At 43.3% G+C, this 23,912-nt stretch overlaps 1 protein-coding gene across 5 annotated transcripts in view; it reads left to right on the forward strand.

The window, feature by feature from the left end:
* LOC118361163 (zinc finger MIZ domain-containing protein 1) overlaps positions 1 to 23,912 on the forward strand; it is a 241,955-nt gene that overhangs the window by 91,249 nt on the left and 126,794 nt on the right. For 4 of the 5 annotated variants that reach the window (XM_052475034.1, XM_052475016.1, XM_052475028.1 and 1 more), the window contains one exon: positions 21,472 to 21,545. The exons of the other annotated variant lie outside the window; for it this stretch is intronic. The gene's annotated coding sequence lies outside the window, so the exon portion shown is untranslated. The remainder of the gene's footprint in view (positions 1 to 21,471; positions 21,546 to 23,912) is intronic. 5 annotated transcript variants of the gene reach the window in all.

Below are 23,912 nucleotides of genomic sequence, written 5' to 3' on the forward strand. Positions count from 1 at the left end.
ATGGGGTGTCCACATACTTTTGTATGTAGGGACATGGTTTTATGTGATTACAGAGACTGCTCTCTGTCTGTCGGCCTGTCAGGTGTCCCCTTCCTCTGATGAATGGTTGTAATATGCTCCAAATCACAAGAAGGGACACATTCCTTAATGGCTCTGCTTTTCATAACGCCTACGAGGAGAGGGAAGGTAAGGTTGGGAGGGGGTGTGGATAGAGGGGGAGAAAGCGGGGGAGGAAGAGGAAGGGGGATAGGGATTGAGAGAGAGGTAATAAGAGAGAGGAAAAGTAAGGAAAAAAGAAAGAAAGAGAGGGAGAGAGGAAGGGAGAATGTTAATGAATAATTGAAACATGTTCCCTTTTGTCTGTCTAGCCATTCAAGTCAGTAAACAACAAAACAATAGCCTCATTTGAATAATTTCACAAATGGTGTGGCGAGGTGGCAGTTGCTGTCACGACTTGCTCTGTCTGCATGGTCAGAGGAGAGGGAGAAAGACAGAGAACGAGAGAGAGAGAGATAGAGAGAAAGACAGAGAACGAGAGAGAGAGAGGGATAGAGAGAACGACAGAGTGGAAAGGAGAGATAGAGAGAAAGACAGAGTGGAAAGGAGAGAGAGAGGGATAGAGAGAAAGACAGAGTGGAAAGGAGAGAGAGAGAGAGAGAGAGAGAAAGACAGAGTGGAAAGGAGAGAGAGAGGGATAGAGAGAAAGACAGAGTGGAAAGGAGAGAGAGAGAGAGAGAGAGAAAGACAGAGTGGAAAGGAGAGAGAGAGGGATAGAGAGAAAGACAGAGTGGAAAGGAGAGAGAGAGGGATAGAGAGCGAGAAAGAGAAACAAAGACAGAGATGGGATGTTAACTGCTTAATTAACTCAGGAACCACACCTGTGTGGAAAGCACCTGCTTTAAATATACTTTGTATTCTTTTAGTGTTTCTTTTATTTTGACAGTTACCTGTATGTTAGACATGTTCTTTGTTCTTGGTTTTAATATGAACTGTGTAAGGAGAGACTTCAAGCTGTAGCTCTGCTTATCGTACATGAATCTCGGTAACCCAGAACTAAAATCTCGATTAAGTTCTTCGGCGGGGACGTGTTGGAAAATATACTAACGCGACTAATGCAAAGTCTCCAGAAGGTGTGTGTGTGAGGACTAAGTGGACTTGTCAGTTATATAAAAGCAGAGGGGAACCCAGTTCAATGAAATGATTTCATCAACAGTGAGAAAGAAGTCCCTTCCCAACACATTATATACGTTTTTATTTTATATTTCATTTCACCTTTATTTAACCAGGTAGGCTAGTTACAACTGTGACCCGGCCAAGATAAAGCAAAGCAGTGCGACACAAACAACAACACATGGAATAAACAAACATACAGTCAATAACACAATAGAAAAAAGTCTATATACAGTGTGTGCAAATGAGATAATATAAGGGAGGTAAGGCAATAAATAGGCCATGGTGGCAAAATAATTACAATTTAGCAATTAAACCCTGGAGTGATAGATGTGTAGAAAATGAATGTGCAAGTAGAGATACTGTGGTGCAAAGGAGCATAAATAAATAAATGACAGTATGGGGACAAGGTAGTTGGATGGGCTATTTACATGATGCGCTATGTACAGGTGTAGTGATCTGTGAGCTGCTCTGACGGCAGGTGCTTAAAGTTAGTGAGGTAGATATGAGTCTCCAGCTTCAGTGATTTTTGCAATTCGTTCCAGTCATTGGCAGTAGAGAACTGGAAGGAAAGGTGGCCAATGTAGGTATTGGCTTTGGGGGGGACCAGTGAAATATACCTGCTGGAGCTCGTGCTACGGGTGGGTGCTGCTATGTTAACCAGTGAGCTGAGATAAGGCGGGGCTTTACCTAGCAAAGACTTATAGCTGACCTGGAGCTATGAGTTTGGCGACGAATATGAAGCGAGGGCCAGCCAACGAGAGCATACAGGTCGCAGTAGTGGGTGGTATATGGGGCTTTGGTGACAAAACGGATGACACTGTGATAGACTGCATCCAGTTTGCTGAGTACAGTGTTTGAAGGCTATTTTGTAAATGACATCGCCAAAGTCAACGATCGGTAGGATAGTCAGTTTTACGAGGGTATGTTTGGCAGCATGAGTGAAGGATGCTTTGTTGTGAAATAGGAAGCCGATTCTAGATTTAATTTTGGAATGGAGATGCTTAATGTGAGTCTGGAAGGAGAGTTTACAGTCTAACCAGACACCTATGTATTTGTAGATGTCCACATATTCTAAGTCAGAACCGTCCAGAGTAGTGATGCTGGACGGGCTGGCAGGTGCTGGTATTGATCGGTTGAAGAGCATGCATTTAGTTTTACTTGCATTTAAGAGCAGTTGGAGGCCACAGAAGGAGAGTTGTATAGCATTAAAGCTTAGTTAGCACAGTGTCCAAAGAGATCACCACTGTTGGTGATCTGTTTGTTAACTTGGCTTTCGAAGACCTTAGAAAGGCAGGGTAGGATAGATATAGGTCTGTAGCAAATCCTTGAAAAGTTGCATGTCGCTGGGGCTGTTTGATGCTATTGCAGATTGCCACAGGATGTTTTTGTGTTGGTCAAGGGCAGTCAGGTCTGGAGTGAGCCACAGGCTATACCTGTTCCCGGTTCTACATTTTTTGAATGGGGCATGCTTATTGTGAGGAAAGCATAGGAATCTTCTACTGACGGAATGAGGTCAATATCCTTCCAGGATACCCGGGCCAGGTCTATTAGAAAGGCCTGCTCGCTGAAGTGTTTTAGGGAACGTTTGACAGTGATGAGGGGTGGTCATTTGACCGCAGACCCATTATGGACACAAGCAATGAGGCAGTGATCGCTGAGATCCTGGTTGGAGACAGCAGAGGTGTATTTGGAGGGCAGGTTGGTTAGGATGATATCTATGAGGGTACCTGTGTTTACGGATTTGGGGTTGTACCTAGTAGGTTCATTGATCATTTGTGTGAGATTGAGGACATCAAGCTTAGATTGTAGGATCGCCGGGGTGTTAAACATGTCCCAGTTTAGGTCACCTAACAGCACGAGCTCTGAAGATAGATGGGGGGCAATCAATTCACATATGGTGTCCAGGGCACAGCTGGGGGCAGAGGGTGGTCTATAGCATGTGGTAATGGTGAGAGACTTGTTTCTGGAAAGGTGGATTTTAAAAGTATAAGTTCAAATTGTTTGGGCACAGACCTGGATAGTAAGACAGAACTCTGCAGGCTCTCTATACAGTAGATTGCAACTCCGCCCCCTTTGGCAGTTCTATCTTGTCAAAAAATGTTATAGTTAGGGATGGGCATTTCTGGGTTTTTGGTGGACTTCCTAAGCCAGGATTCAGACACGGCTAGGACATCCGGGTTGGCAGAGTGTGCTAAAGCAGTGAATAGAACAAACTTGCATGAAAGCAAGGCTTTTACAGTAACAGAAGTCAACAAATGAGAGTGCCTGGGGAATGGGAATGGAGCTAGGCACTGCAGGACCTAGATTAACCTCTACATCACCAGAGGAACAGAGGAGGAGTAGGGTAAAAAGGGTTGGCTAAAGGCTATATGAACTGGTCATCTAGTATGTTCAGAACGGAGAGTAGACGGAGCAGGTTTCTGGGCGAGGTAGAATAGATTCAATGCATAATGTACAGACACAGTTATGGAAGGATGTGAATACAGTGGAGGTAAACCTAGGCATTGAGTGACGATGAGAGAGGTATTGTCTCTAGAGACATCAATTAAACCAGGAGAGGTCACTGCATGTGTGGGAGATGGGACAAGAGGGTTAGCAGAGGCATATTGAGCAGGGTTGGAGGCTCAGTGAAATAAGACAATAATAACTAACCAAAACAGCAATGGACAAGGCACATTGACATTAGGGAGAGGCATGTGTAGCCGAGTGAACATAGGGTTCAGTGAGTAGCTGGGTGGCTGGACACATTGCGATTCAGACAGCTAGAGGGCCGGGGCTAGCAGGCTAGCAGAGGGCCTTAGAGGGACATTGCGACGCAAGAAGTCTGTTGTAGCAACCCTTGTGCGGTTACGTCGGCAGACCAGTCGTAATGGATCAGCAGGGGTCCAGGCCAATTGCCAAAATAGGTAGAGTAGCCCAAGAAATTGGCTGATGGACCTCTTCAGCCAACAGTCCAGTATGCTCTAGGCAAAGGGTGGCTACTTTGAAGAATCTGAAATATAAAATATATTTTGATTTGTTTAACACTTTTTTGGTTACTACATGATTCCATGTGTTATTTCATAGTGTCGATGTCTTCACTATTATTCTACAATGTAGAAAATAGTACAAATAAAGAAAAACTCTTGAATGAGTTGGTGTGTCAAACTTTTGACTGGTACTGTATGTATGTGTGTGTGGGAGGGGGACTGAGCAGCCCTATTTTGAAGCCACATTGCTCACCCCAGCTGTGTAGAGGTCTAGAAAAGGTGTCCAAAAAATTGCCTGGATAGACTACTGCACGCACCTATCTAGTGTTCCACTCAGCTGTCGAGAAATGCAAAATAAGATAATTCCCCTGGACCCCGAAATTGAAAACCGGATCAAACAAAACTCAGACGCAGGGTCTTCCAAAACAGGGATCTCCACCTCCACACCAAAGTCGTCGTCTATCAAGCCGTCTGCATCACCACACTTCTTTACAGCTGTGAAGCCTTTGTCACCTATATTCGCCATATCAAGCAACTCGAGCGATTCCACATAGGATGCCTGCAATGCATCCTGGGAATCACCTGGCGCGACTGTCTGCCCCATACGAAAATACTTTTAAGACCAACTGCAGGAGCATGGAGGCCATGGTCACTCGACACACACTAGCTCTGGCGCGACCATGTCATTAGAATGCTGTCTGGCCAGTTACACATTGGCCGGCGGTCTGCAGGGGGACAGATGAAGCACTACAAGGACCTGCTGAAAACAGTGTTGAAGAAGTGCAACATCAACCCCACAGACCTGGAGGACGCTGCTGGCTCTGCCAGAGCGGTGTACAGAGGTGGGAGGAGGAGAGGAGCACAAAGAGATGGCAAACACAGCTCAGGAGACATACAACCCTCTCTGTCCCCGCCAACACAGACTGAGACATACAACCCTCTCTGTCCCCGCTAACACAGACTGAGACATACAACCCTCTCTGTCCCCGCTAACACAGACTGAGACATACAACCCTCTCTGTCCCCGCTAACACAGACTGAGACATACAACCCTCTCTGTCCCCGCCAACACAGACTGAGACATACAACCCTCTCTGTCCCCGCCAACACAGACTGAGACATACAACCCTCTCTGTCCCCGCCAACACAGACTGAGACATACAACCCTCTCTGTCCCCGCCAACACAGACTGAGACATACAACCCTCTCTGTCCCCGCCAACACAGACTGAAACATACAACCCTCTCTGTCCCCGCCAACACAGACTGAGACATACAACCCTCTCTGTCCCCGCCAACACAGACTGAGACATACAACCCTCTCTGTCCCCGCTAACACAGACTGAGACATACAACCCTCTCTGTCCCCGCCAACACAGACTGAGACATACAACCCTCTCTGTCCCCGCCAACACAGACTGAGACATACAACCCTCTCTGTCCCCGCCAACACAGACTGAGACATACAACCCTCTCTGTCCCCGCCAACACAGACTGAGACATACAACCCTCTCTGTCCCCGCCAACACAGACTGAGACATACAACCCTCTCTGTCCCCGCCAACACAGACTGAGACATACAACCCTCTCTGTCCCCGCCAACACAGACTGAGACATACAACCCTCTCTGTCCCCGCCAACACAGACTGAGACATACAACCCTCTCTGTCCCCGCCAACACAGACTGAGACATACAACCCTCTCTGTCCCCGCCAACACAGACTGAGACATACAACCCTCTCTGTCCCCGCCAACACAGACTGAGACATACAACCCTCTCTGTCCCCGCTAACACAGACTGAGACATACAACCCTCTCTGTCCCCGCTAACACAGACTGAGACATACAACCCTCTCTGTCCCCGCCAACACAGACTGAGACATACAACCCTCTCTGTCCCCGCCAACACAGACTGAGACATACAACCCCCTCTGTCCCCGCCAACACAGACTGAGACATACAACCCCCTCTGTCCCCGCCAACACAGACTGAGACATACAACCCTCTCTGTCCCCGCTAACACAGACTGAAACATACAACCCTCTCTGTCCCCGCTAACACAGACTGAAACATACAACCCTCTCTGTCCCCGCTAACACAGACTGAGACATACAACCCTCTCTGTCCCCGCCAACACAGACTGAGACATACAACCCTCTCTGTCCCCGCCAACACAGACTGAGACATACAACCCTCTCTGTCCCCGCCAACACAGACTGAGACATACAACCCTCTCTGTCCCCGCCAACACAGACTGAGACATACAACCCTCTCTGTCCCCGCCAACACAGACTGAGACATACAACCCTCTCTGTCCCCGCCAACACAGACTGAGTGTGTGTGTGTGTGTGTGTGTGTGTGTGTGTGTGTGTGTGTGTGTGTGTGTGTGTGTGTGTGTGTGTGTGTGTGTGTGTGTGTGTGTGTGTGTGTGTGTGTGTGTGTGTGTGTGTGTGTGTGTGTGTGTGTGTGTGTGCGTGTGTGTGTGTGTAAGAACAGAGAGAACAGCAACAGGCTACGAACTGTGTGTCCAACAGTTGGCCCCCTGAAATAAGACCCTCACCTCATTCTCTCCTCTGGCTACATGCCTGCCAAGAGGCAGAGCACAAGTGGGCGTAATATGAGGAGTGTGTGTGTGGGTGTTTAACTATACAAGAAAAGTAAATGACCAACTGGGGCCATTTTGTTAGTCCCCACAAGTTCAACTGCTATTTCTAGGGGGTTTAGTGTTAGGTTTAGAATTAAGTTTAGGGTTAGGAGCTAGGATTCGTTTTAGGGTTAGGAGCTATGGTTAAGGTTAGGTTTTTGAGTTAGGTTTAGGGTTAGGGGTTAGGGAAAATAGGATTTTGAATGGGACTGAATTGTGTGTCCCCACACGGTTAGTTGTACTGTGTATGTGAATGAGAGAGTGAGAGAAAGGGGGGAGGGACAGAGAGAGAGAGTGAGAGAAAGGGGGGAGGGACAGAGAGAGAGTGAGAGAGGGATTGAAAAAGAGGAAGAAATAATCAAATAGAGATTGAGAAAAAGAGGGATAGAGAGAACCAGGTTGAAGACATAGTGGTGTTAGAGTGAACCGGAGAGTAAGCAAGTCAAAGAGAGAGGTTTATAGAAGGATTGTGGAGTACCAAATTAAAGGTCTGTCTCTGTCTGTCTGTCTGTCTGTCTGTCTGTCTGTCTGTCTGTCTGTCTGTCTGTCTGTCTGTCTGTCTGTCTGTCTGTCTGTCTGTCTGTCTGTCTGTCGATCTCTGTCTCTCTCTGTCAATCTCTGTCTCTCTCTTTGTCTGTCTATGTCTCTCTCTCTCTGTCTATCTCTGTATCTCTCTCTTTGTCTGTCTATATCTGTCTCTCTCTCTCTCTGTCTATCTCTGTCTCTCTCTCTCTGTCTGTCTATCTCTGTCTCTCTCTTTGTCTGTCTGTTTCTCTGTCTCTCTCTTTCTCTGTCTGTTTCTCTGTCTCCCTCTCGCTGGCTCTCTTTCTTTGCCTGTCTATCTCTGTCTCTCTCTGTCAATCTCTGTCTCTCTCTCTCTGTCAATCTCTGTCTCTCTCTCTTTGTCTGTCTTTCTCTGTCTATCTCTGTATCTCTCTCTTTGTCTGTCTATATCTGTCTCTCTCTCTCTGTCTATCTCTGTCTCTCTCTCTCTGTCTGTCTATCTCTGTCTCTCTCTTTGTCTGTCTGTTTCTCTGTCTCCCTCTCTCGCTGGCTCTCTTTCTCTGTCTGTCTATCTCTGTCTCTCTCTCTCTGTCTGTTTCTCTGTCTCTCTCTCTGTCTGTTTCTCTGTCTCTTTGTCTGTCTGTTTCTCTGTCTCCCTCTCTCGCTGGCTCTCTTTCTCTGTCTATCTCTGTCTCTCTCTCTGTGTCTGTTTCTCTGTCTCCCTCTCTCGCTGGCTCTCTTTCTCAGTTGAGAGGTGTCACCCTTCGTGAAACTGCTGTCTTCTCTTTCGACTAGGGTTTACAGATCTGCTGCCACTTTTGAAAAGCGGTGGAGTGGTAGTGATAGTAAGAGAGAGAGAGCATGTGTGTGTGTGAGAGAAAGATTGTGTGTGTTTGTCAAAAACAGATCTTTGAGTGCTTATATCGAATGTGTATCACGTTTTGGAAATCAACTAAATGTATTGAATTCATTAGAAAATGAAATAACTTGCCCAAGTTTTTAAAATGACATGAACACAATGCATCAGTGATTCATAATCTTTGCAACTTTCTGAAGAGGCAACGGCACAGGAAGGCCTCTGTGTGTGTGTGTGTGGGGGGGGGTGCGTGCATGTCTACCACTTTGTGTAGCCGTTAGCGATGCTAATGATAACCGTCTTCGGGTAGATTGAAATGTCCTCCCAAAAACCTTCTCAGTTAAAAGTTAACTACAAAGTAGCCTACCTGGCTTATTTTGCAGTCCATTATATGTGAGCTGCAGAAACACTGCCAGTGCATGTGTAGCTATACGCATCAATCTACATCTCTTAGATTGTTCCCAGACCTCAAAAGTGGTCCGCTGATGTTCGAAAAGCATAACAATGGTTAAACCACATCTAATTTTGTTGTTTTTCTATTAAAAAAAGGGTGATATTGAAAACTCTCACAGCTTTTTTTTTGTCGTTGGCGTGGTACCGTGTTGGTATTGAGTATCGTGATACTAAACCTGGTATCATCAACAAAGTCATCATTTGGGTATCGCAACTGTACTTGTGTGTGTGTCTCTGAGTGTATAAGAGAGAGCAGGGGGGACGGGAGAGAGGAACCTGCTGCACTCTATTCACTTTGAAAAGTTTCAGATGGCTTTGCTTTCATTCTGTTGGTTTTGACTCTTCTCTACACAATTGAAACACAAGTTCAACATTTCCATTAAAGGCCCAGTTCAATCAAAATTCTGTTTGCCTGTGTTTTAAATCATATTGTACAACCACTGATGAAGCTGACATTGCTAAAGTGTGAAAATTCCACACAGGACCTTCTGATCAGTAGGTTTTTATGGGCAGGAGTTTTGCATTTTCATTGTGTCATCACCATGCGGTAAATTGGTTAATAGACCAACAACAAAGTCAGTTCCAAACCTCTCTGCCAATAACAGCTAGTTTTCAGTTTTCCCCTCCCCGCAGACAATTCACAGACAGTAGTAGCAAAATTCTTGCGTATGAAATTCCAACACTTTTTTCACTCTACTGATGGTTTTCTCACAAGAAATGTTGCGTTATATGGTGAATGTGCATCATCTGCATACTGCCGGCTAGAGCGCACGTAAAGCCTACACGATGAGATTATTATTATGGGCAAAAAAGCAAGATTCTTTTTATTTGTCAAGCTACAGCCAAGCAACGATTATCATGTCACCAGAATATGACTCTCGATATTTATTGGAAAGGAGCATCAAGCTCATCACAGTGCACTCTCGCCACCCTGTGAAGTTCATCATAACTTATTTCATCTGTAGTATAATAAATTGCATGGTGGAAGGACCACACATGTCATCACGTGACTCCAAGTTTACTTCAATATGATGGTTATTATATCAATATTTGTACATTAGAGCGTTTACACTGACATTTCTCGCATAATTCATTTTGAAGACACAAAAAAAATCCACTTTGTCTAGCGTATTTTGTTTTGTCGATATTTGGAAAGTTTACTGAAAAATGTTTCCTCCAGACCGGTCATGACAGTTTTTACATGACATGTACTTTATCCGACATGTACTTTACATGACATGTACTTTACATGACATGTACTTTATCCGACATGTACTTTACATGACATGTGCTTTATCCGACATGTACTTTACATCAAATGTACTTTATCCGAAATGTACTTTACATGACACGTACTTTACATCAAGGACCATATCACCTCCACCCTACCTGACACCCTAGACCCACTCCAATTTGCTTACCGCCCCAATAGGTCCACAGACGACGCAATCGCAATAACACTGCACACTGCCCTAACCCATCTGGACAAGAGGAATATCTATGTCAGAATGCTGTTCATCGATTACAGCTCAGCATTTAACACAATAGTACCCTCCAAACTCGTCATTAAGCTCGAGACCCTGGGTCTCGACCCCGCCCTGTGCAACTGGGTCCTGGACATTCTGACAAGCCTCCCCAGGTGGTGAAGGTAGGAAACAACATCTCCACCCCACTGATCCTCATCACTGGGGCCCACAAGGGTGCGTTCTCAGCCCTCTCCTGTACTCCCTGTTCACCCATGACTGAGTGGCCATGCACACCTCCAACTCAATCATCAAGTTTGCAGATGACACTACAGTGGTAGACTTGATTACCAACAACGATGAGACAGTCTACAGGGAGGAGGTGAGGGCCCTCGAAGTGTGGTGCCAGGAAAAAAAGTTCTCACTCAATGTCAACAAAACAAAGGAGATGATCGTGAACTTCAGGAAACAGCAGAGGGAGCACCCCCCTATCCATATCCATGAGACAGCAGTGGAGAAGATGGAAAGTTTTAAGTTCCTCGGCGTACACATCACGGACAAACTGAAATGGTCCACCCACACAGACAGCGTGGTGAAGAAGGCGCAGCAGCGCCTCTTCAACTTCAGGAGGCTGAAGAAATTTGGCTTGTCACTGAAAACACTCACAAACTTTTATAGATGCACAATCGAGAGCATCCTGTCGGGCTGCTCCGGCCACAACCGTAAGGCTCTCCAGAGGGTAGTGCGGACTGCACAACGCATCACCGGGGGCAAACTACCTGCTCTCCAGGACACATACAACACCCGAAGTCACAGGAAGGCCCAAAAGATCATCAAGAACAACACCCGAGCCACTACCTGTTCACCCCGCTATCATCCAGAAGGCGAGGTCAGTACAGGTGCATCTCTTGTTAGATATTACTGCACGGTCAGAACTAGAAGCACAAGCATTTCGCTACACTCACATTAATATCTGCTAACCATGTGTATGTGACCAATAAAATTTGATTTGATTTGACATGTACATGATATGTACATTATGTACATTATCCGACATGTACTTTACATGACATGTACTTTATCCGACATGTACTTCACATGACATATACTTTACATGACATATACTTTACATGACATGTACTTTATCCGACATGTACTTTACATGACATGTACTTTATCCGACATGTACTTTACTTGACATGTACTTTATCCGACATGTACTTTACATGACATGTACTTTATCCGACATGTACTTTACATGACATGTACTTTACATGACATGTACTTTATCCGACATGTACTTTAGTGTGTGTGTGTGTGTGTGTGTTTGTGTGTGTTTGTGTGTCTGTCTATGTGTACACTGTGGGGTCGGTGCAGCTGTAGGTCTCCAGAAGAGCTGTAGAGACTTGCCAATATTTTCATTCCCTCTGCAGGCATTTCCGCACGCTAACAAAGGCCTCCCACAAGTGATGAAACCGAGAGGAAGCCACTTTTGTGAACAGCCACAACGGTTCTGGTTTGTGCACTACTGACCTGAGCACACACACACACACACACACACACACACACACACACACACACACACACACACACACACACACACACACACACACACACACACACACACACACACACACACACACACACACACACACACACACACACACACACACACACACACACACACACTTTCTCTGTGGTCTCTGGTAAAGGAAGGATATGTGTGCTGTGCTGTAACACTGGTCATGATTCTTCAGAGTGCCTGGCTAGTGGAACTGTTAGAAAAATGTAAAATGTTGATACACACACATCCACAAAAAGCAAGGCCCAATGCAGACGTTTTTATATCAATATCAAATCATGTGGGTTGGCAGCTAGACTTCTTTCGGCATCCCAAATGGCAAGCTAACGTTAGCATTGCTAAAACAATCATTAGCCCCGGTTAAGAATGACTGGGCACCACTCGACATTCAGGAGTCACTATGGAGGAGATTTCTTTAGAACGTTCATAACAATGGTGTGAACGAGTGACGGAGGTGCAACCCATGAATGTAGTGCTCTACTTTTGACCAGAGCACTATGTGCCCTGGTCAACAGTAGTGCACTATGTAGTGTATAGGGTGCCTTTTGGGACACGTCCTCTGACACACGCTCAGCCCCATGAACACAGTTCTAGCCTTCTGGAGAAAATAACCTCACTAATTACTGGGTCTGACTTTGGTCCTGGCCACAAAGAGGGAGGGAGAGAGGTGGAGGGGGAGGGGGGGAGGGGGAGAGGGAGGGAGGGAGAAAGCGAGATGGAGGGAAGGGAGAGAAAGAGAGAGGGAGGGTAGGAAACAGACCGCATCCGCCTGTGCATTCCTCCATGCTGTGTCATTCCGGTGCAGTGTTTCCCTTATACTGTGCTTTTCTTCCTGCAAGGCGGAGGGAGGAAGGGCCCAGGGCCTCTGATGCTACATCATCTAGGCCCTGCACACACCTAGGCTGGTTAAACCAGACTGAATGCTGCACAGCTCACCATTGTTTCACTCTAGTCTGGTTTAACCAGGCTAGCAGACATCAATGTTTACTATTGTAATCAAGAGCTTGCAGGCGGAAGGCAATAGATTTGGCAGCGGAGCCATGGAGTTACTCAGAGGTGACAAAGGGGGCTGCATTGTGGTCTTGCTGGCATGACTGACTGACTGACTGACTGACTGACTGACTGACTGACTGACTGGCTTGCTGACTTAAGTCCTTGTTTTGAGAGAGGGCCTTGTGAGCCATAGCACTGGACCAAATTAAGTCGTCACTCTTTATATGAAGTGCCTACTAGCATTCTTCAGTTTACTGTAAACAATGGATTTAAAAATGTCTAAAAATTGATTTAATTGTAAACAAAACACTGTAATGTTGAAGTGAAAGAAAAATTCCAACATTTATTAAACATTCATGAAAAAGAAACACTAGTATATCTTGATTAGATAAGTTCACCCCTCTGAGTCAATACTTGTTAGAAGCACCTTTGGCAGCGATCTCTTAGTGCTTTGCACACCTGGTTTGTACAATATTGACCCATCATTTTTTAAATTTATTCTTCAAACTCTGGTTGTTGATCATTGCTCAACAGCCATTTTCAAGTCTTGCCATAGATTTAGAAGCCGATTTAAATCAAAACTGTAACTAGGCCACACAGGAACATTCAATGTCATCTTGGTGAGCAACTCCAGTGTAGACTTGACCTTGTATTTTAGGTTATTGTCCTGCTGAAAGATGATTTTGTCTCCAATTGTATATTGGAAAGCAGACTGAACCAGGTTTTTCTCTAGGATATTACCTGAGCTTAGCTCTATTTAATTTCTTTAAAAAAAAAATCCCTAGTCCTTGCCGATGACAAGCATACCCATAACATGATGCATGCTTGAAAATATGAAGAGTGTTACTCAGTGATGTGTTGGATTTGCCACAAACATAATATTTGTTATTCAGGAAAAAAAGTGAATTTCTTTGTGAATGTTTTTGCAGTATAATGTTTTGTTTTGTACAGGCTTCCTTCTTTTCACTCTGTCATTGAGGTTAGTGTTGTGGAGTAACTACGATGTTGTTGATCCATTCTCAGTGTTCTCATATCACGTAGGGCTGTGACATTCATGGCATTCCGGATGACGGTTATTGTCCAGCCAAATAACCGCAGTCACCGTTATAACTGTTCAAATAGACACATTTTCTCTTCTCCCCCGCTCTGGAGTGCATGTGCTGCCATAGAGATAGAATGAGTAAAACGGGTGTCCCCTTTCAAGTCCATTATGGTATAATGGGTGGACTGGCGGCCATTGCGAGTGTACCCATGAGAGCAAAGCAGGAAGTGTACTAATTAAATGTTAATTAAATTTAGCAGACGTGCTTATCCATGGTACTCATGCGATAGACCACTATGTCCTGTGATTTGTTGATTCAACTCAACGGACATTACAAAAAATACATTCCATTGCGTCAGCCACATTAGTTAACATCATTTGAATTAACATTCTACATTACCATAAATTATTGCATCACAATACCAGGCAGCCATTGTGAGTGTACCTATGAGTTTACCAGTCAAATAGATGTGGTAAAGAGGTCAATGGAACGCAGACCATGGAGGATAGAAGAAGGACACTAGATGAGCTCACATTCAACAAGTCTGATCTAACAAAGTGGACATTCATTAAATACGTCCTGATTGATGCATTGTAACAGGCCCACAATGTGGTTACTAAAGTTCAATTCTGATATATTTGGCTGTTTTCTCTGCATTGAGAAGTTTGACCTTTTCAGGTTTAGAAGAAGTGAATGCTAAATGCTAACTCCCGTTCGTATAAGCTGGTAGCATAGCTAGCATACAGAGTTAGGAAGGACGTCTGTATCTTTGTAGTAACGGGGTGTATTGATACACCATCCAAAGTGTGATTAATAACTTCACCATGTTCAAAGGGATATTCAGTGTCTGCTCTTTTTATTTTTACACATTTACCAATTTTTGCCCTTCTTTGAGAATCATTGGAAAATCTCCCTGGTTTTAGTGGTTGAATCTGTGCTTGAAATTCACTACTCGATTGAGAGACCTTACAGGCAATTAATTATATGTGTGGGGTACAAAAATCATATTAACCACTATTACTGAACACATTTGTTCTTCTCAAGGCACCTGTATTCTCCTCACACATCTGAAAGGCTTATATTTTATTTCAGAAAGAGATGAGCACTCAAAACAAACATTCAAGATTATTTAAACCAACCAAGGTTCATGTCGTTATTCACATATTTTCTATGTTCTCTCTTTCTGTTGTGTGTGGTGTGGTGCCTATCCCATTCCCTGTACACCGATCTGAAATAGACTGATCCATTCTCAGTGGAATACTGTGACAATGACATCACACATGCAGCCCGCTGTGCTGCAGCTGAAAGTACTTGAGATTCAGAATGGAAGACTTACACATTGCTTTTTTGACATTTTACTTTTTAACCTCTCTCTCTCGCTCTCTCTCTCTCTGCAGTGTAGTCTAACATCTTGATGCTATGATTAGTAATGTGCTCCCAGTGTCCTTGGAGCATAGCCTAATAAGCTCCGACACAAACACACACACACTAGTCCCTGTTTTTGATTTCCCATTGGTTCGATGAACGAAGCCATACGTTTCCTGACAGGTAAAACAGAAAGAAGTGAACATTTTGCCTCTACTGGGAACGTATATATATATTTTAGTTGCAGGGAAGTTCTGAGAATGTTTTACTATGGTTTTCCTTCAAGTTGTTACATATACTCCCTCTCTGGCCTCTAGGTCATCAGGCTTCTGATTATCCTGCTCACCTGTCACGGTCGTCTCACGCACCTGCACCTCATGACAGTCACCTGGACTCCATCTCCTCCTTGATTATCTCCCCTATATCTGTCACTCCCCTTGGGTCTTTCCTCAGGTGTCATTGACTCTGTTTTCATGTCGGTGCGTTGTTCGTGTTTCGTGTTCGTCGGTTCTTTTATTTATTAAAACACTCACTCCCTGAACTTGCTTCCCGACTCTCAGCGCACTCGTTACACAAGGTTTTATTAACGTTCTGAGAATGGAAACTATAGGTTATTTGAAGGTAATTAAATAACGTTCTGAGAACATTCTCTAAATGTTGTGAATGTTTTGAACAAAATGTAAAGGTTATTTGGAGGTTTTTGAATAACTTCCTTAAAACTTTCACTGAATGTTCAATAAGAATTTGAATAACACTTCTAGTTTAGTTTGGGTTAACTGTTTGAACTCCAAGCACAGATTGTAATAGAATGAATAGAACGGCATCCTCATTCCTGTCAATTCTGGCATTATGGGTAGACTGGCGGTCATTCCGAGTGTACCCATAGGAGCAGGAAGTGTGTCAGCGTAAAGCAAACCCCTGCACTGTGTGTGACTGTGAGAGCCAAGTCTTGCATCTCACTCAACATTTGCGGTGCTGCTCGTGGCAACGTCACTTCAATGAGTCTACCTTCAGCATAATTTGAATTAACATTCTTCAGTTTCATTATGTTGTTAAGAGTCCATGTTACAGCAGAAACAGACTCAACCGCACGAATGCCCTCCTGTCCTGTCTTCAGTCAAGCTTTTTTGTGTGGAATGAACAGCTAAGATGGTTATTTTATTTTCCATAACCGTAGGTTACATGGTTATGGGGTAATTGTGCCAGCCCTAGTGTGTATGTATGTAGCTAGTCCATGACTGTCCCATTAAGAGATTTGCAGATAACAGTTTGAGACGACCAAAAGTTGAGCAGCAATAGTCTTCTCTAATATACAGTTGAAGTCGGATGTTTACATACACTGAGTCATTAAAACTAGTTTTTCAACCACTCCACAAATTTCTTGTTAACAAACTATAGTTTTGGCAAGTCGGTTAGGACATCTACTTTGTGCATGACACAAGTAATGTTTCCAACAATTGTTTACAGACAGATTATTTCACTTATAATTCACTGTATCAGAATTCCAGTGGGTCAGAAGTTTACATACTCTAAGTTGACTGTGCCTTTAAACAGCTTGGAAAATGCAAAAAAATGATGTCATGGCTTTAGTAGCTTCTGATATGCCAGTTGACATAATTTGAGTCAATTGGAGGTGTACCTGTGGATGTATTTCAAGGCCTACCTTCAAACTCAGTGCCTCTTTGCTTGACATCATGGGAACATCAAAATAAATCAGCCAAGACCTAAAAAAAACTGTAGACCTTCACAAGTCTGGTTTATCCTTGGGAGCAATTTCCAAATGCCTGAAGGTACCATGTTCATCTGTACAAACAATAGGATGCAAGTATAAACCATGTGGGATCATGCAGCCGTCATACCACTCAGGAAGGAGACGCGTTCTGTCTCCTGGAGATGAACGCACTTTGGTGTGAAAAGTGCAAATCAATCCCAGAACAACAGCAAAGGACCTTGTGAAGACGCTGGAGGAAACAGGTACAAAAGTATCTATATACACAGTAAAACGAGTCCTATATCGCCGTAAACTGAAAGGCCGCTCAGTAAGGAAGAAGACACTGTTCCTAAACCTCCATAAAAAGCCAGACTATGGTTTGCAACTGCACATGGGGACAAAGATCGTACTTTTTGGAGAAATGTCCTCTGGTCTGATGAAACAAAACTAGAACTGTTTGGCCATAATTACCATCGTTATGTTTGGAGGAAAAAGGGGGAGGCTTGCAAGCCGAAGATCCATCCCAACCGTGAAGCACGGGGGGGGGGCATTGTGTTATGGGGGGGCTTTGCTGCAGGAGGGACTGGTGCATTTCACAAAATAGATGGCATCATGAGGCGGGAAAATGATGTGGATATATTGAATCAACATCTCAAGACATCACTCCGGAAGTTAATGCTTGGTCGCAGATGGGTATTCAAATTTGACAATGACCCCAAGAATACTTCCAAAGTTGTGGCAAAATGACTTAAGGACAACAAAGTCAAGGTATTGGAGTGGCCATCACAAAGCCCTGACCTCAATCCTATAGAAAATCTGAACTGAAAAAGAGTGTGCGAGCAAGGACGCCTACAAACCTGACTCAGTTACACCAGCTCTGTCAGGAGGAATGGGACAAAATTCACCCAACTTAATGTGCGAAGCTTCTGGAAGGCTACGTGAAACGTTTGACCCAAGTTAACCTGTCTGGGAACCCCGTTCCGGTAGCGGAACCCCTCGCCAACAGCCAATGAAATTGCAGGTCGCCAAATACAAATCAACATAATTCTCATAAATCAAATTTCTCAAACATACAAGTATTAGGCACCATTTTAAAGATACAATTCTCGTTAATCCAGCCACAGTGTCTGATTTCAAAAATGCTTTATAGCAAATGCTCCACAAACGATTATGTTAGGTCACCACAAAGTCACAGAAAAACCCAGCCATTTTTCCAGCCAAAGAGAGGAGTCACAAAAAGCACAAATAGAGATAAAATTAATCACTAACCTTTGATGATCTTCATCAGATGACACTCATAGGACTTCATGTTACACAATACGTGTATGTTTTGTTCGATAAAGTGCATATTTATATCTGAGTACGGAGCTCAGAGCCCAAACCAGCCAAAATAAATATCCACCATGGTGCGCAGTCAACATTAGTCAGAATTAGCATTATAAATATTCACTTACCTTTGGCGATCTTCATCAGAATGCACTCACAGGAATCCCAGTTCCACAATAAATGTTTGATGTGTTCGATAAAGTTAATCATTTATGTCCATATACCTCCTTTTGTTAGGGCGTTTGTTAAACAAATCGAAACGTTCGTTCAACTTCCAGCGGAAAGGTCTGACGAGAATTCCAAAAAGTTATATTACTGATCGTAGAAACATATCAAACGATGTATAGAATCAATCTTTAGGATGTTTTTATCATAAATGTTCAATAATGTTCCAACCGGATAACCTCTGACTCATTCCCCTCTCATTCAGCCCCCCTTCAAAGTCGAAGCATCAAACAACATTCTAAAGACAGTTGACATCTAGTGGAAGCCTTAGGAAGTACAACATAACCAATATCCCACTGTATCTTCAATAGGGGCTGAGTTGAAAAACTACAAACCTCAGATTTCCCACTTCCTGTTTGGATTTGTTTTTTGCCTGCCATATGAGTTCTGTTATACTCACAGACATCATTCAAACAGTTTTAGAAACTTTGGAGTGTTTTCTATCCAATACGACTAATACTATGCATATATTCGCATCTGGGACTGAGTAGGAGGCAGTTTACTCTGGGCACGCTTTTCATCCAAAAGTGAAAGGCAATGCTACCAAACACTAATTGAGTGTATGTAAACTTCTGACCTACTGGGAATGTGATGAAATACATAAAAGCTGAAATAAATAATTTTCTCTACTGTTATTCTGACATTTCACATTCTTAAAATAAAGTGGTGATCCTAACTGACCTAAGGCAGGGAATGTTTACTAGGATTAAATGTCAGGAATTGTGAAAAACTGAGTATAAATGTAGTTGGCTAAGGTGTATGTAAACTTCTGACTTCAACTGTATATTAAAGGTGTATGGAAACACTAGGCTTTCAAACACCAGCTAACTGTAACTGTAAATTGCCATATTGTCATTGTTGCATTATTGGTAGGAGAGTTGTGGATTTACTGAGACCATGACCTCTGTGAGCATACTTTTCTGGTGTCAAACCATTTATGAATACATGATACTTTTTGAAAGCTGAGAAACAGCCATTTTAAAATAATATGACATGCAATAGCACCACATGACTCAAATGGTAATCAGTCAAGAAGAAACACCTGTGAAAATCTGTATCTTACACCCTTTTTCCCCAAACAACTGATATTTACCACACTTCCTAATGAATATTGGGAAAATCTTCCTTACTTTGTAAGGGTTGATAATCTGAAATCAGAATTGTAATATGGTTTACTGTGAATTAATTACATACGTTTTAGTTACCGGTTGTATTTTTCAAGAATTTGTATGGAATTTTCTGTGATCAGACACTTTCTTATCTGGATGGTATATTAAACACATACAGTACCAGTCAAAAGTTTTCACACCTACTCATTCCAGGGTTTTTCCTTAATTTTGACTATTTTCTACATTGTAGAATAATAGTGAAGACATCAAAACGATGAAATAACAGATATGGAATCATGTAGTAACCAAAAAAGTGTTAAACAAATCAGAATATATTTTATATTTGAGATTCTTCAAAGTAGACAACCTTTGCCTTATTGAAAGCTTTGCACACTCTTGGCATTCTCTCAACCAGCTTCCCCTGGAATCCTTTTCCAACAGTCTTGAAGGAGTTCCCACATATGCTGAGCACTTTTTGGCTGCTTTTCCTTCACTCTACGCTCCCGAGTGGTGCAGCTGTCTTTTTGATTACTACATGAATCTCTTTGCTGAGCTTTACTTCATGATCTCTCTCCACTGGCTTCCAGTTGGCTTCCAGTTGAAGCTCGCATCCGCTACAAGACCATGGTGCTTGCCTACGGAGCTGTGAGGGGAACGGCACCTCAGTACCTCCAGGCTCTGATCAGGCCCTACACCCAAACAAGGGCGCTGCGTTCATCCACCTCTGGCTTGCTCGCCTCCCTACCACTGAGGAAGTACAGTTCCCGCTCAGCCCAGTCAAAACTGTTCGCTGCTCTGGCTCCCCAATGGTGGAACACACTCCCTCACGACGCCAGGACAGCGGAGTCAATCACCACCTTCCGGAGACACCTGAAACCCCACCTCTTTAAGGAATACCTAGGATAGGATAAAGTAATCCTTCTCACCCCCCCCCCTTAAAAGATTTAGATGCACTATTGTAAAGTGGCTGTTCCACTGGATGTCATAAGGTGAATGCACCAATTTGTAAGTCGCTCTGGATAAGAGCGTCTGCTAAATGACTTAAATGTAAATGTAAATGATGTTTTTCATTCCTCTTTAATCTCTATTAATCTCTTATTAGAAACTATGAGAGTTCAAAAGGAGTCCATCTTCAAGTGGCTATTGTTTCTAGACTCAATCTGAAAGGCTTGCTGACAACAACAATCAATCTGAAAGGCTTGCTGAACATTCAGCAATGTTTCTGTTTCATATTTGGTGACTAGTGGTCATACTTTCTCCGTTCCTGTGTGGGGTTTTGGGATGGGAGAGGGTTGAGGCTTCTTCCGTGTAGAAATGTCTTGGACAGCTGATCCAGTCTGTGATTGGCTGTTAACAAAATCAAGTGGGATTTGGGAACTAGAGCAGCTGCTCTAATCCAAACCATGGGCCAGAAGCCTCTCTGGACACTACCGTACTTTACTACTGTACTTACTACACCAGGATCCAGTTTCAAAGAGTCTCGATGAGACGAGTCAAACGCTCCTCCAGCACGCCACAACAAGATACCAATACTTTGATGTTATCGAAAAAAAATATATGTATATTTTGATGGAAATAAAAAGTGATAATTTACAGTTGTTATTGTTTGTCTTTTGGAAGATCATATTTTACTACTAACCTGTCCGATAATAGTTACCAACGACAATGTATGCATCATTATAACATCCATCTACAATGAATTATGGTAAAGAACTCTCATTGAATTGTCATGCCAAACATGTTTGCAAGAGAGCAGAAACAGACTCAGACTGGTACCCAGGTTTGTTCCTCCTGTCCTGTAAAGTTTTGCAAAATGATGATAACTTTCCCCAAATCCAGAGGTTTTCCAGATATCCTGGTTCCAGGCTTACGGATTTCCTGCTTATACCCTTCTGATTCAGAGAATTTTCCAACCCAGGATTACTACAAAAACGTGGGAATTTTGGGAACGTTTTCGGAATTGTTCAACCCTACTCCTGTACCAAACCTAATATTTTCTACATGTTTTGTACTGAGTGGTTCTAATATGTTCTCTGTTTTCTGTTCTTCATTCCAGGCGTGTTCTATGATTGATGAGGAAGTAGTGAAGGCTTTGGTTAATAGGAAACACAGGAACCTCCCTCTCCGCTGGTAAGACATGGTGATTTACGAGCCCTCTCTGCTCATCATGCACAGCATCTGCTCTCACAGACAGACACAGCTGCATCCCAAATGGCACTCTATTCCCTATTTAGTGCACTACTTGTGCCCAGATGGGGGGACTTTAAAGAAAACAGAAGCAGTCCTGTTGGGTTTTTATGCTTGTCACAGACTTTGGAAATTGGGGTTGCTGTTTGAGCAACCAGAGAGGACAGGCAAATTACCATTTTGATTGGTATTGTTTTGGCTAGAAGAGAGGGGCTTTGACAAACTATTGCTTGACACTGTCCTTCCCTCCACACTCGACAAGGCATCTGTAGTTAGACCAGCCGCACCCTTTAGCCAAATGTACATCTACTGTGAAACCATCAAAGAAACCATCATCATAGAAGAAGCATCATTGGTCCTTTGTTATGGTTGATTTAAAGAGGGTCACATTTTGGTTGTTTACATGAGAGTAACAGGGCCAGTATTCATAAAGCATTTAAGAGTAGGAATGCTGATCTAAGATCAGGTTCCCCCAGTCCATATAATTTAATTAATTGTAATCTAAAAGGTACAACTGATCCTAGATCAGCACTTTTACTCTAAATAGGGGCCCGGTCCTATTAGAAGCTAACCCAGATTACTCTCCCTTGAGTCCTGCAACGGGTGTAGGGTGAAGCATTATCCTGGGTCAGTTTTGATTTTCCCCACTAATGATTAAGGTTTGGACTGGGGAGGGAAGCTGATCCTAGCTCTGTACCTAGGGTAAACCCTGGAGCTCTGAAACGTGAACAGCCTTGTAATTGCCAATGTTGAGCCAATTCTCATTTACCACCTCTGACTATTGATCTGTCTCTATCAATACCAATATCAATCTCCAGGAGAAGGCTATGGTTGTGTCCAAAATCGCACCCGATTTCCTATATAGTGCACTGGACTCTGGTCAAAAGTAGTGCCCTATATAAGGAATAGGGTGCCATTTGGGACGTGGTCAACAACAGAAACCCCAGCTGCCTAGTTTCTCCCACCAAGTAATTGCAGCAGTAGAGAGCTAGCGTGTACCTAGCAAACAATGGAAACATGGCTGAATACAGAATACACACAAATGATCCTTTCATTACATGAGGGTATAGAGCAGTATACACACATTGGATGTGTTAATGAGTGCGATTCATTCACAATATGGAGCTGTGTTGCTCTTTTCTTACCATCATGGTACTGACCATTCTTTCGGTGAGTATTCTTGCTGTGTTAATTACAGTGTTACAGGATGCAACATCTTTGTGTAGAACGTGTGTAGAACATCATCAGTGTTTGCGTACATGTGATAAAACATCAACGGCTGGAAGGTGAATCTTTGGTGGTATTTTCACATTATGCTAATAAAGGGGAGGAGCCAGATTGCGAGAAGAGGGAAATATGAAGGGAGAGAGATGAGATGGGAGGAGAAGGAAACGAAGGAAAGAGAGAGAGAGAGAAAGACAGATGGAGCCTGAAGTGAATAATAGATGCAACCTGTGATTTGTGAGAAGAAAAGAAAGGAGAGAGGCTGAGAGAAACCTCAAGTCATGCATATCATATTACGCATTTTCCCGTTACCACATTTTATTATCTTGTGTGTCTGTATGTGTGCAGTCACATTAGACAGGATGGTTGCCGAGCTCCAGTGCTGAGCGATAAAATGTCTTTCTTTTGTGCGGATATTAAACAACTAATTGACCGATGTCGGTTCAATTACTTGAATTACATTTAGTTCGTTCTTTGTGTGAGCTCAATGCGCCTCTTCTCTAGAGAGAAATCTAATTATTCACAAGAGAAATTTAGTCAAGAACTATAGGGACGTGGGCTGAAGGGAGTTGTAGTTTCCATTAGTCAAATATTCAACCTAGTTCAGCGTAGAAACATGGTAACTAACTACAATGACCATAATCCATTGCGCACGTTCCAGACTCGGACAAAGACGGACAGCCTACATCCAGACCGCATGAGAGAGGATTGTACAGAACACAATGACGAGAGAGATAGAGACAGTTTGTAAAGTAGCTCTACCCGGTTGATAGTTGTGGTAGTTGGTAATAAGCAGTCTTGAAAGTATGCCTTATTTACTTTGAAGAACTATTACAATTATTTTGTCAGACAGCTCTGCAGCATACCTAAGCAGCTACTAGCTAGCCAGATAGCTGTTAGCCTAGCTAAATAGGATGACTCAAAGACAGTACAGTATGGGGAGCACAGAGATAATGTTAGATAGTTGCCTGGCTGGCCTCTAGTGTCTGAGCAGAGATGGGAATGAAGGAATGAAAAACGAAGTAATATATTATTATTTATAATAATTTCCTATTTCTATTGATGTCTACCCAATGTGGACCTAAC

This window comes from Oncorhynchus keta, chromosome 2 (genome assembly GCF_023373465.1).
Source record: "Oncorhynchus keta strain PuntledgeMale-10-30-2019 chromosome 2, Oket_V2, whole genome shotgun sequence".
NCBI classification, from domain to species: domain Eukaryota; kingdom Metazoa; phylum Chordata; class Actinopteri; order Salmoniformes; family Salmonidae; genus Oncorhynchus; species Oncorhynchus keta.